This window comes from Vigna unguiculata, chromosome 2 (genome assembly GCF_037176805.1).
Source record: "Vigna unguiculata cultivar grain cowpea cultivar isolate G323 ecotype 2 chromosome 2, ASM3717680v1, whole genome shotgun sequence".
Classification (NCBI taxonomy): Eukaryota; Viridiplantae; Streptophyta; class Magnoliopsida; order Fabales; family Fabaceae; genus Vigna; species Vigna unguiculata.
This window is the reverse complement of record NC_140793.1, coordinates 8,145,207-8,160,452: the sequence shown is the minus strand read 5'-3', so window position 1 is coordinate 8,160,452 and position 15,246 is coordinate 8,145,207.

Sequence of the window (15,246 nt, the reverse complement as noted above, 5' to 3'; positions counted from 1 at the left end):
AAAATAAGTTTTATATATATATATATATATATATATATATATTATGTAGTTTTCTTAAGCAGATTTTAAAATTAGTAATTTTCTTAATCAAATTTCAAAATTTGGTACTACTTAAACCAGATTTTAGAATTTGGTAAGATTTTGAAATTCCGTACTTGTGTGTGAGAGAAGTGCTTGTCAAGAAATCAAAATGCCATTTCAAGTATTCTGAAAAAGTTTGGTGACGCTGAAGAAAAGTGGGAGGTTCAAGAAAAAACACCCATAATAGGAACGGAAAAAAAAAAAAAAGAGTTTTGTCATTTAATTGTAGGAAGTTGGGATCGAGAGTGTAGAAGGTTGTGAAGAAACTATAAGAAGGCTTTTACTTCCTGCGTCCCCTGAATTTCTTTGTGCACTCCCTCAAACCTTGAAATGATATTTTAAAAATGATTTATGGATTACATATTATGAAAGCTCTTCGCAAGAAGCTTTCACAAATATTTTAAAAAATATTTTTGAAACAGTTGCTAGAATATGATTTCTGAAAGAAAATTTTCGGAATATATAAAATGTGTTTTGGAATAAATTTTTCGGAATAAAATGTTTTAAAAGAGCTTTCCAGATCTTATATCGGAATGAATTTTTCGAATAAAAGATATTTGGTACACATGGAATATGTTTCGAGAAAAACTCTTCGAAATAAGTTTTTTTTCAGCATTTTCTCTCTTTTTCTTATGTGATGTTCTCCGTACATTCTTCTTCCTTTGTAGTAACGATGCGACCATGATAGTAGTGGAAACAACGGTAGTGATGTTGTGTGTGATGTAATGATGAAGGGTATTTAAGTCTTTAACTAGTATTAGAGGGTGCATTTAGTAATTGTAGGAGTGCAGGAAGTAATAGCCCTATAACAAAGGAGTACATACAATTCTAATTCATACACAAAACAAAAATGAAACAATTTGAGCTTTTGCTTACCATACTCCCTTAGTTTTCACATGCACCTCTATAAGTTTTCAGATACCTATTTTGCCCCTTGAACTTTTATTTCAAATGGTATCCATTCCATTGGTGCTTGAAGCTTAAAAGACAAAAAGTCTGGAGAGGGAGGTAGTGGTGATGGTAGTAGTGTTTAGAAGCAATTTAGCTTGAGGTAGGTGGTAAAGGTATTAAAGAATATGTTTGTTTTTGTTATCGGAATTCAAAGTTTGGAAATAATCTTTTGGAACATGTAATCTAAAACGTACGACCATGGGGTGCTGCTCTAGTGTTTAATGGTAAAAAAGAATGTTGGATCCTTTCACCTTTATATAAAGTATATGCTGCTAAACAATTGATAATCAAGAAGAAATACCTTTTTCTTAGGATCGGTTACCTAATGGATCAATTGCATGGAGTTATTCTTTCCAAGAGGATTTGAGATCATACTATCATTAAATCCTAGTTAAGTGTGAAGATATTTCGAAAACAGTTTTCCAATCATGATATAATTTATGGTTGTTCTATTTAAAGTGACCAATGCTCTAATAACTTTTATGAATTACATGAATCACATCTTTAGACCTTACCTTAACAAGTTTCTATTGGCAGATATATTGATATGCTTATATAGCCTTGATAATAAGGATAATAGTGAACCCTCTCAATGTAGAAATTGTACTGCAATGGAAACATCTCATCTAGTAGGGTAATGTGATAGTAGCTTTGAAGAATTAAAGCAAAGACTAACTAATGCCTATATGCTAACTGCAAGATATATTAGATTATTAGATATTTTAGATAGATATCTTATTTTTATCTTTTATCTTTAGTTACTATTTTTTATTTGTATTTTGGGATTAGTCCATATTGTTTCGATTATAAAAACAATACCCTTTATGTATTTTGTACACAAGGAAGATTAATCATATTCAGTTTTTCATTATATTCAATATGGTATTAGAGCCTCGTTTCGATCCAGGGACATGTGAGTTATATGGCCTAAAACAACCTCATAGGGCCTGGTTTGAAAATTTTAATAATATTGTTTAATAATTTGGTATGACTCGATATGAGGCAAATCATTCAGTATTTTATCGTCACTTGAGTGTTGGATGTGTCTACTTGATAATATATATTGATGACATCATTCTTACAGGTAGTGACAACCATGGCATCTCCCATATGAAACAATATCTTTGCAACCATTTTCAGACCAAAGATCTTGACAAACTCAAATGTTTCTTTGGTATTAAGGTGATAATATCTTGCGATAGTATTGTTATATCTCAAAGGAAGTATGCATTGTATATTTTGGAGAAAACTGCGTTGATGAATTCAAAATCTGTTGACACACCCATGGATGTATCTTACAGGTAGTGACAACCATGGCATCTCCCATATGAAACAACATCAACCATTTTCAGACCAAAGATCTTGACAAACTCAAATATTTCTTTAGTATTGAGGTGACACAATCTAGTGATAATATTGTTAAATCTCAAAGGAAGTATGCCTTGTATATTTTGGAGGGAATTGGGTTGATGAATTCAAAATCTGTTGACACACCCATGGATCCTAATACTGAACTTCTACCAAATCAGGGAGAGATTATGTCAGACCTGAGCAATATAGAGGACTAGTTGGAAAACTGAATTATCTTATAATTACTCATTCTGACATTTTCTTTGTAGCTAGTGTGGTAAACCAATTTCTTAATTTCCCGTGTGAAGATCATTGGAATTAGGGGTGGCAAACGGGCCAGCCCGGCCCGTTTTGGCCCGACCCGTATGTGGCCCGTCAAAAAACGGGTCGGGCCGGGCTGGCCCGTCAAACAGAAACGAGCCAATAGTCACAACCCGTCCCGTATAGGACAGGCTAACGGGCCGGGCCGGGCTGGCCCGTCTAGTTTTTTTATTTTTATTTTATTTTTGTTTTATTTTTATTATTTTTATTTTTTTAATTAGTTTTCAAATTTTTTAATTTGTTTTATTTTTTAAATTTGTTTATATATACATATAAATTATTATTAAAGTCATATTTAATCAAATAAAATATTATTTTAACTTTTAATTGATTAGTTAATGTTTTTAATTAGATAAGTTAAAATAATTATTAAATTTACATATTAAATTATTCAATTATAACTAATAATTCAAACTTAATTTGTAGGTGTTAATGATTTAAATTACAATACTATTATATATTTATACATTTAAAATATATAATCTAAAAGATTAATCTTTTTAATTATTTTTATTTTATTTTATTTTTTTAAAACGGGCCAACGGGCCAGGATGGGCTGGCCCGTACTTTGGCCCGTCAAGTTGACGGGCTGGACGGGACGGGCCAGAACGGGCTGACGGGTTGAAATCTTCAACCCAGCCTGTTCCTTTTAGCACGGGCTGACGGGCTGGCCCGTTGGGCCCAGCCCGTTTTGCCACCCCTAATTGGAATGCAGTCATCTGCATGTTAAGGTACATTAAAGGACCTCCTTGAAAATGGTTGTTATATGGTTCCAATAACCATACAAGAATGATTTGTTATTCAAATGCTGATTGGGCGCGATTTCTTTCTGATAGAAGGCCTACATTTGGATATTGTATCTCCATTGAGGTAACTTGATCTCTTGCAAAAGAAAGAAACATAGTGTTGTGGAAAGATCTATTACATAAGCAGAATATAAAGTTATGACCCCAGCCACTTATGAGCTTGCTTGGTTTAGAGAGTTACAATTTGGAGATGTCACTCAAATGACCCTTATATGTGACAATTAGGTTGCTCTTCATATTAGTTTTAATATTGTCTTTCATGAAAGGACCAAACATATTGAGATTGACTGTCATTTCATTTAAGAGAAGATTGTATCTAGAGATATCAAGATTGAGTTCGTTAATTCAAGTGATCAGTTAGCAGATATTTTCACAAAGTCTTTACTGGAGCCGGAAATTGATTATATTTGTAATAAGCTTGGTAAATATGATTTGTATGCACCAACTTAGGGGGAGTGTTAGATATATTAGATTATTGGATATCTTAGATAAATATCTTATATTTATCTAAAATATCTTATCTTTATCTTTTATCTTTAGTTACTATTCCTTATTTGTATTTTGGATTTAACCCATATTTCTTCTATGATAAATATAATACTCTATGCATATTTTTTTTCCTGCAGAGAACAAATAAGATAGGTTAGGCACAAGCGTCACCTTATCACGTAGTCTGCTATCTCCTTAGTTGGCCTCTTCCTAATCGATACATGTCGGCTTGAACCCAGGGGGGGTTACCTACAAAAGAGTCTCTGAAGCTCAAGTCAGTCAAAGCTCTTAGAGAGTCAAAATCAGTGATTAATGAATGCGTACCTTTAAATGATGGGGTCCACGTGTATTTATAGAGTATTAATGACGTTTGACCATTTCATAGGCTGGGCCTTGACTTGGGCTCTAGTTTGGGTCATGAGTGGGCCTGGGCCCTAACCCAGGCCCTTGAGACCTATTGAACGCGAGGGCTTCGATAATCCTCTTAGACATTTAGGTTAGGTTAAAACCGGATATGCTCGAGTAGTCGGCCTGGGCCTTAACCTTACCCAGATATGCTTGAGTAGTCGGTCTAGACCGACTACTTGCCTAGATGGCTTTTGTTGGTGATATGAGGTGCAAGTTGTCCTCTTAGACATTTAGGTTAGGTTAAAACCGGTACAAGTTAGGCTAACTTGGCCTAGCCTGGGTACTTGGCGGTCTCGATATGTACATTGTTTACTTGGTCGAGTTTGGCTAGGTACGGTACACCAGTCTCCTAGCCTTGTCCGATATGAGTTGTCGGTCAATGATGATATGTGTTGATAAGCTAACGGAACCGGTTAGGTGTGATACACCAGTCCCCCAGCCTTTAAGTGTGGTGAACAGTGTTAAGGCTTAGAATTTGTAACCGTCAGAAGGTAGGTGAAAGGGTGTCAGTTGGTCAAATCGAAAAATTTTTGGCGCCGTCATTTTGAAGTGTCATATCTTTTGCAATGATGGTGTCGATTGGTCTGTGGTATGGTTTTGGCGGGAAGAGGTTCGTCGTTTGGGATTGTGGGCTATAAATATGTGTTTGCAAACAGATGAGGGGTTACTTGTTTCATTTGTGAATTCTGAATTTAAAGACCTTGTGCGCGTAAAAGTGTCCGACTAGTCCTCAATTTCGACCGACATCTTCTCGTAAAAAAAACGAAATCAGGTATGTCCAGTAGTGGTAGCGTGTCTTCGTCTAGTAGTAGTGAAAGTACTGAGTCAGATAGAAGTAAGGATGGGCGACTTGGCAGAGAGGGTACGAGTTCTGGAGTTGTTACGAGCGGGATGCCGATGGAGGTATTGAGGGAGGTTCGAGAGGATCCTCCCGAAGAGTTGGAGGAGAGTAACTGGCCGGCCAAAGGCGGCTATGGGTGGGTTGCTGCTGATGTTCGTGATCAATCATCCTTATTTAGGTGGTCTCGTCTGTTGAACTCTTGGCTGAACTGCACACCCGTTATGTCCAGGGGTGTCAGTGGAGACATTGTTTCGCTGGAGAGGGTGAGTGCCGTCGACCGGGTATGCCATGGGCAGGAGGGGGCTACCGAAAAATTCTTCTACATGTATATGTGCCACTTTTCTCAGCTTCATGTGCGACTGCCCTTAGACGATTTCACTATGGGTGTGTTGCGGGCGTTGAATGTGGCACCTACCTAGCTGCATCCTAATAGCTGGGCCTACTTGCAGGCCTTCCGCATTCTGTGCGAGTCCTTATATTTGGAGCCTACTCCCTATGCTTTCTTATATTTTTATGACACCAGGCCCCGGAGGCCGGCTACTTGGCTTTCTTTAATCAGTCGCCCCAGCATCAGCAGACTGGATGCTTTCTCCCAGTCTTTCAAGCATTTCAAAGACGGGTACTTTAAAGTTGTCGTTAAGGAAGGGGGTAAATCTCATTTTTTGAATGCGGATGGGAGTACCAAGTTTCCCTTTAGCTGGACCAACAATCCTTCTCGATATAAAGACATGGGAGTGGAGGAGTTGTCGACTGGTGACAAGGAGGTGGTGGGGATGTTGTTGAAATTTGTGGATATGTTGCCCACTAAGGGCCTAGTTAGGGTTTATAATTCGGTGCATCCGATAATAGATATTGAAGGTATCTGTTTATTACTTAAGCTGTGTTAATAATGCTAAGTTGTTTTGATCCGAGTCGTGATATGTTATTGCAGGGCATATGGCGCAATCTGGCAAGAAGAATCTGGCGCTCTTTCAATCACTGAGAAAGGAAATGGCCGCTAAGGCCAAGGCGGCTGGGAAAGCTGACGTTCCCAACCTGCAGGAATCGGTTGTGGAGGTGCATGTACACGGCGGGACGAAAAGGAAAGCTGAGCTTCCGCCTCGACCCGGGAAGGGCAAAGACGTGAAGAAGATAAGGGCAGCTCTTCTTGGGACGGCTAGCGGGGCAGGGTCGGCTAGTGGAGAGAAGTTGCCTGAGGCCGGGTTGATCGAGTTGCCGGAGATATCCGTTAGGAAGGATATCTCGATCGACCTTCCGGATACCGTTGTTAACTCTATTGATAACATGGAGGTGGATCATATTGTGAGAACAATGGTAGAGTTTGGAAGTAAGGCCTTAGTCCTGAGTCGGCGTGTAGGGTCTCTTTACAGAAGGGAAGTAAAGGAGGTGGGGGAGTTGCAGGGTAAGGTGGATAAGCTTGAGGAGGAGAAAGCGGCTTTAGAAAAGGAGAAAGAAGGCTGGGAAGCGGAAAGGAAAAGGCTGGCAACATGGAAGGTGCGTTGCTTGGACTCTGAGGAAAAGCTAAACAAGCGTATAGGGGAGTTGGAAGAAGACTATGAGGATTTGAAGGATAAGTATGATGGGGCTGTTGGGGAACTTGACGATTTGAAGAACAACGTCATCCAAGAGCATATTAATGGTTTCGAGAAGGGGTTGCGGCAGGCGGCCTTCTTCCATCCGGATGTGGATGTCTTGGATTCAAGATTTGACGTAGATAAGGACGTAGTTGGTGGGAAGTTGGTGAGGAGGATGAGGGGGATGCTGAGGAGGTGGAGGAGAAGGCGGCAGAGGAGGAGAAGGATGCGGGAGCTGTCGTGGGGGGTGATGAGAACAAGGGGATGTAGGAACTTCATTTTTTTATAATTTGAAACTTGAATTCTGTTTGTAATAATCCGTACACTATTTTACTTTGCCCTTAATATGATGAATGCCTTGTGTATGTTATGTTTGTTATTGGATGTCGATAACTTGTGTGACAGTGGTGCGTTAGCGGATGGGATAATTATGAGTGGATGTTTTGGTGTATGTGATGTTTGGCGATTTGGACTTGTTATTGAGGGTATTCGACCTAGGACGCTTAATTTGGGTAAGGGTGGGGAACGAATTAACCAAGAGTAAAGGGTGTCCGACCCAGGCCGCTTACTTGGGGTAAGGGTGGGGAACGAATTAACCAAGATTAAAGGGTGTTCGACCCAGGCCACTTACTTGGGGTAAGGGTGGGGAACTAAAATGAATGAACCAAGATTAAAGGGTGTTCGACCCAGGCCGCTTACTTGGGGTGTGGGGAACTAAAACGAATGAACCAAGAGTAAAGGGTGTTCGACCCAGGCCGCTTACTTGGGGTAAGGGTGGGGAACTAAAACGAATGAACCAAGATTAAAGGGTGTTCGACCCAGGCCGCTTACTTGGGGTAAGGGTGGGGAACTTAAACGAATGAACCAAGATTAAAGGGTGTTCGACCCAGGCCGCTTACTTGGGGTAAGGGTGGGGAACTAAAACGAATGAACCAAGAGTAAAGGGTGTTCGACCCAGGCCGCTTACTTGGGGTAAGGGTGGGGAACTAAAACGAATGAACCAAGATTAAAGGGTGTTCAACCCAGGCCGCTTACTTGGGGTAAGGATGGGGAACTTAAACGAATGAACCAAGATTAAAGGGTGTTCGACCCAGGCCGCTTACTTGGGGTAAGGGTGGGGAACTTAAATGAATGAACCAAGATTAAAGGGTGTTCAACCCAGGCCGCTTACTTGGGGTAAGGATGGGTAACTTAAACGAATGAACCAAGATTAAAGGGTGTTCGACCCAGGCCGCTTACTTGGGATAAGGGTGGGGAACTTAAACGAATGAACCAAGATTAAAGGGTGTTCGACCCAGGCCGCTTACTTGGGGTAAGGGTGGGGAACTAAAACAAATGAACCAAGAGTAAATGGATAGAGTCATAAAGTAGGGAACCCTTATTTTTATTTATTGAATAGGGGTGCCTCGTTAAAACCTCCTTGGCCAAAACCCTCCTTAGGGAAAAAAGACCAAGTGAGGAAAACGAGTACACCCGTGGTTACAAGTATTGGTTCAATTATGATACATATTTAGCTGAAGTAGAACTTGAGGTGGGATATATTCCATGTGTTGGGAATCTCTTCCCCAAATAATTGTTCCAGGCGATAAGCCCCTCCTCCTGCATCTTCTCGTATACGGTATGGGCCGTCCCAATTGGCGGAGAACTTGCCATCCTTCTTTCTAGCACTGCTGGCCATTCTCCATACTGGTCCCTGACGACAAATGATCGTGGGTGTAGGTTTGCATTATATTTCTTGGCAGCTCGTTGTTTGGTGGCTAGATTGCGTATTTGGGCTTTTTCTCTGAGTTTGGGAAGGAGGTCGAGATGTAAGGCCTGTTGGAAGGGGGAGCCTTTCATCCATAAATGAAGAACAGTTTTGATGATGTCTACTGATCTAGGATAAAATATAGCTTGGTCCAGTTAGGATATGCATTAGGCAATTAGCTTCTCTTTATCAAATGTATTTCAGGCCTGCTGTGTAATTCTGCATATGATTAGTTTTTTAACTAATGGATTACCTATGAGTATGGTACAAAGTAAGTGAAAATATACTCACGATAATCGATTAGGTAAATTGCTAATTGAATTAGTGACAGCAAAAACCTTTGTATAAAAGCTGTTTTGGAATCTGTTTTGGCTCTGAGAATTTTAGAGAGATCACGCAGTCTTCATCTGAGATAGAGCCATCTAAGAGACACAAAAGCTTCAGAAGATTCTGCAATAACTCAAGTACAGATCCAAGAAGAATTGATGGTTGATTCTACCATGATGGATCTTGCTTGATTCAAGGAGCATCAAGTCAAATCTGCACAACTTAGGTGTTTTCGTTTCTTGTTTTGTTTTCTGTATTTCTGATTACAGTAGCTTCAGTGTTTGAAGTGTGGACCTAGGTGCAATTGTGTGGATGCATTGCTCTTAGGGGGAGTTCTTGATTGTTGAATCAAGTTCTTGGGTTTTGGGGGTTAGAATTACATAGGTGTGCTTGTAATTCTTGGAACCTTTTTGTTTAGTGGAATCCTCCTAAGTGTGTTACTTAGGAGAAAACTGGATGTAGATTCTTTTTGAATCGAACCATTATAAATTATGTGTCTTGCTTCTTTCTTCTCTCTCATAATCTTTCTTGATTGATTTAAACGTCCATTAACCCAGAACTGCGAAATTGATTAATTAAGCTTTAAAACCTAAAGATTTATTCAAGATTCATCTTAAACCATATAAAAGCTTGTTAATCAATTCAGATCCCTTTGTGGTTAAGATAATTAGACAGATCTGTTTTTAACAATTGGCACCAGAGCTGGCTAATCGCACGATAATCGATTAGAAAGATCCTGTTATGTTTAATACATCTCAAACCTTTGCTGAAGGGGCATCCATTAACAGGCCCCCTCTGTTTGCTGGGGATAGGGATGGCAACGGGGCGGGGCGGGTACGGGTATCATGATCTCATCCCCATCCCCATAATAAAAATTCATCCCCATCCCCATCCCCAAACCCAACGGGTATAAAACTTTTGACCCATCCCCATCCCCACCGGGTAACGGGTATTTTCTTATACCCATACCCATACCCATTTTTTTATTGTTCCATATATCAATTAAATATTTTTTATAAAAAAAATTTAAAAATCACACCAACGGAATCATGATACTATCAAAATATTCAATATTAAAATAACATACTCTTTTTGATTTTCATGATGTCAAATATTAAGAAAAATATTATAATAGTATAAATCTCAAATTAAAGTATCAAATAACAACTAAATAAAATTCAAATAATTATATAAAAGCTAAAAAATTACACATTACTAAAATTTTATAATAACCAAAATATTTATTAATTTTACAAATGATCAGTGGTTTCATTTGCATTCGATCCACCTACACATAGAAAAAAAATGAAAAATTAGATATGATATAATAATTGAAATTGAAAATTTTAATTACTAGAATATAATGTACCTTCTTCATCAGATTCATTTTCACTCATGAGAACATCTTTTCCTTTTAATTTTTTAACACCTACAAACACCAAATGTAGAATATTAGATGAGAATTCACAAAAAATACTAACAAAAAATATTAATAAATTTGAGTAACTTACCTAGATGGTTTGAGTTCCATATCCAACTTCTTGTACACATCAAAGCCTCTATAGTAATATGATGAAGTCGACTACGGTGAGAAGTTAATATCTGACCACCAGTACTAAAAGCAGATTCAGAAGCTACAGTTGTTATTGGAATAGCTAAAACATCCCTTGCAATTGCTTGAAGGGTTGGAAACTTTAACCCATTTGTTTTCCACCATGATAGGATATCAAATTCTTGTGTAACCGACAAATTATCTTCTTCCAAGTAATAATCCAACTTTGTTTTCATAACTGTAGTTCTAGATTTTTTCTTTTTTGCCATAAACTCTAAAAATTCATTCGCATCATTATCAACATCCTTTCCCAACTCCAATGATGTAGCTATATAAGAAGAAGTTTCATTCTTTTTTGATTGATATTCCAAAACCAAATCATAGCACATTTGACGAATCCTACTAAGTTTCAGATCAAAATCATTACCATACAATTTATAAAAATAATATTCTAACATGTCCATCTTGTACCTTGGATCTAAAACTGAAGCAATTGTCAATATGTTATATAACAAAAAACAAAGAGAATGAGAAATATGTTATATATATATATATATATATATATATATATATATATATATATATTATATGTGTGGATATCTTATGTTTATATATATATATATATATAATTATTTATATATATTATATTATATTATATATTATATTATTATTATGTATATATATTATATGTGTGGATATCTTATGTTTATATATATATATATATATATATATATATATATATATATATATATTTATAGATATATATTTATTTTAAGTATATATTATATTATATTATATAATAATATAAATATAATAATATATATTATATTATATTATATTATATTATATTACATGTATATGTGTAAATATATATATATATATATATATATATATAAAAGTATATTTTATTTATATGTATATATACTATATTATATTATATTATATTATATTATATTTTATGTGTAAATATATTATTTATTTATATATATTTTTTAGATTATTTAATAAATTATAAATAGTTTAGTAATTTAAGCGAGGACGGGTATTTGGGCGGGTATATATATATCCCCATCCCCAGTTGAAAATTTCGGGTATTACCCATACCCATACCCATACCCAGTCAAAGCGGGGATTCCCCGTCAAAACGGGGACGGGTTCGGGTGATACCCACGGGCACAGGTTTATTTGCCATCTCTAGCTGGGGAAAACTATCCCTTCTGGAAAATTCGAATGAAAATCTTTCTTGAATCAGTAGACAAAGGGGTATGGGATGCAGTGGTGAATGGACCTTTTAAACCAATTAAAATAGTGGATGGAGAGACTTTTCCTAAAGAATTCTCACAATGGACCCCTGATGAGAATAAGTGGGCACATTATGATGTTAGAGCCAAAAATATTATATCTTCTGCACTAACTTTGGATGAATTTTACAGGGTATCTGTGTGTGAATCAGCCAAAGAAATGTGGGATGTCTTGGAAGTAACCCATGAGGGCACGAATGAAGTCAAAAGGGCAAGGAAGAATACTCTCATTCAAGAGTATGAGATGTTCAGAATGAAGGCTGGAGAAAGCATTTGTGATGTGCAGAAAAGATTTACACATATAGTAAATCACCTCCTAGCTCTTGGCAAGACCTTTGACAAAGAGGAACTCAATATCAAAATCTTGAAGAGCTTAAATAGGACATGGCAGCCCAAAGTGACAGCAATTTTTGAATCTAGAGACCTCACTAGCATGAGCATAGCCACTCTCTTTGGAAAATTGAGGGAACATGAATTAGAGCTTGGAAGACTCAAGGAAGAAGAGGATGGAGAAAAGAGGCACACTATAGCCTTGAAGAGTGCAGTGAAATCTGCAGTAAAACAGAAAAAGGCAGATTCTGCAGATGACTCCAATGATGGAAACTCTGACAGTGAAGCTTTGAGCTTAATGGTGAAAAAGTTCTCAAAATTTTTGAAGTGTAAGAACAAGACTAACAACAGTTGTGCAGGAAACAAGAGGCAGACCAGATCTGGAACTCAAACCTGCTATGAGTGTGGTAAGACAGGACACATCAAAGCTGATTGTCCAGTGCTGAAGATGAAGCAGAAACTGGATGAGAAAAATGAGGTAGAGAAGCACATGAAGAAAAAGAAAGCCTACATTGCATGGGAGGAAAATGACTCCAGCACATCCAGTGATTCAGATGACAACACTAAAGAGGAGAATAATTTGTGTCTGATGGCTAAAGCTGAAACATCCATTAAAGCAGAATCATCCAAAAATAGTGTAAGTAGTTTCACATCTGACCATGAGGAAAATGACTACTATGAACTGCTTGATGCCTTTAATGAACTGCATAAGGAAGCTACAAAACTACAAAAGTCAAATAGCAAACGTAAAGGAGAGATTAAGTGGCTGGAGGGTAGAATAAAGCAGTTAGAAGAGGAAAATGAGAATCTAACAACTTGCTTGGAAAGATTAGAACAATCTGAAAAACACTCCAGGTCTAGATGTGAGCACTGCCCAGGACAACTAGAAAAGATAGAGTATTTGATGAAAACTCTCTCAAAATTTACCCTAGGAAGATCCAACCTAGATGCTGTACTAGGATCTCAAAGGAGTGTGCTGAATAAAGAGGGAATTGGTTACAGTGGCAACTCTAATCGATTATCGTGTAGAAATTTCCTCAACATTAGCAAACCATCCTCTATTATCTGCACTTACTGTTCTGAACCTGGCCATTTTTCTAATTCCTGTTACTTTAAAAATTATGGGGTTCCTAAAGGAGAGTACAGATGGGTACCTAAAGGAACACCTCAAACCACTAACATGAAAGGACCCAAGTTCAATTGGGTACCTGCATCTTCTCTTTAATCTTTGTTTCAGGTGTGTCTTGATGCAAGGAAACAATGTAGCTTTTATATAATGGATGCTCAAGACACATGAAAGGAGAGGTGAAGAACTTCTGCAGGATATCTTACAAAGCCAATTATTGGTCATGTTACAAGAGGTGATAATAACAAATGTCAAATTTTAGGTATTGTCAAGGTGAAAAGTTCCTCTTCTATTTTATGGTTGTTTGCACTCTGATGTTAACCTGTGCTACTAATTTCACCTGCTGCGTTGTTAGTATTGTCATACTTTGTATGCCTACTGTGTTCAAACTGTGTAGCTGCTTGCCTAACCTTGGCCTTAATCCATTATCGTGTTCTGTATGAAGCTTAGTCTGTGTTAAGTTCTGCATCACATAGTTGCTACTTAATTTCTCATAAGGAGCCCGCTAATCCATTATGCAAAATTGTTATGCATTCTGGTTGTTATCCTGGTTGTTATGCATTATCTCCTGTTGCATCTCTTACATTGTTGCGCTGTTTAGATACAATTTTCCTGTTGTCCTGTATTGCATCCTAAATCTGTCTGATTTTTTTGCTAATGTCCAAAAAGGGGGACAATTTGATATATTGATGGTTTATTGGTAGGGGGAGTATGTAATGAAAATGATATATGTTATATGCCTATGTTGTTGTTTGCTTTGTGTGCTTGTATTGCTGTTGTGTTTGCTTAATGTGTTGCAGGCAGGCTTATCACAGTCCATGTTTTGGACATCATCAAAAAGGGGGAGATTGTTGGAAGGGGGAGCCTTTCATCCATAAATGAAGAACAGTTTTGATGATGTCTACTGATCTAGGATAAAACATAGTTTGGTCCAGTTAGGATATGCATTAGGCAATTAGCTTCTCTTTATCAAATGTATTTCAGGCCTGCTGTGTAATTCTGCATATGATTAGTTTTTTAACTAATGGATTACCTATGAGTATGGTACAAAGTAAGTGAAAATATACTCACGATAATCGATTAGGTAAATTGCTAATTGAATTAGTGACAGCAAAAACCTTTGTATAAAAGTTGTTTTGGAATCTGTTTTGGATCTGAGAATTTTAGAGAGATCACGCAGTCTTCATCTGAGATAGAGCCATCTGAGAGACACAAAAGCTTCAGAAGATTCTGCAATAACTCAAGTACAGATCCAAGAAGAATTGATGGTTGATTCTACCATGATGGATCTTGCTTGATTCAAGGAGCATCAAGTTAAATCTGCACAACTTAGGTGTTTTCATTTCTTGTTTTGTTTTCTGTATTTCTGATTACAGTAGCTTCAGTGTTTGAAGTGTGGACCTAGGTGCAATTGTGTGGATGCATTGCTCTTAGGGGGAGTTCTTGATTGTTGAATCAAGTTCTTGGGTTTTGGGGGTTAGAATTACATAGGTGTGCTTGTAATTCTTGGAACCTTTTTGTTTAGTGAAATCCTCCTAAGTGTGTTACTTAGGAGAAGACTGGATGTAGATTCTTTTTGAATCGAACCAGTATAAATTGTGTGTCTTGCTTCTTTCTTCTCTCTCATAATCTTTCTTGATTGATTTAAACGTCCATTAACCCAGAACTGCGAAATTGATTAATTAAGCTTTAAAACCTAAAGATTTATTCAAGATTCATCTTAAACCATATAAAAGCTTGTTAATCAATTCAGATCCCTTTATGGTTAAGATAATTAGACATATCTGTTTTTAACAAGGCCATGTTTTGGTGATTGTGAGTTGGGTCGTATAGTTCTCGGCGCAGGGATGGTTCGCCAATTTCTACCGGTATCATGGCGTCTGCGCCGTAGACTAAGCTGAATGGGGATTCGTTTGTTGATGATTGGGGAGTGCATCTGTAAGCCCATAATACTTTTATTAACTCTTCAGGCCATCGGCCTTTGGCGATATCCAACCTCTTGCGTAGCTCTATGAGAATAACTTTTTTTGCTACTTCTGCTT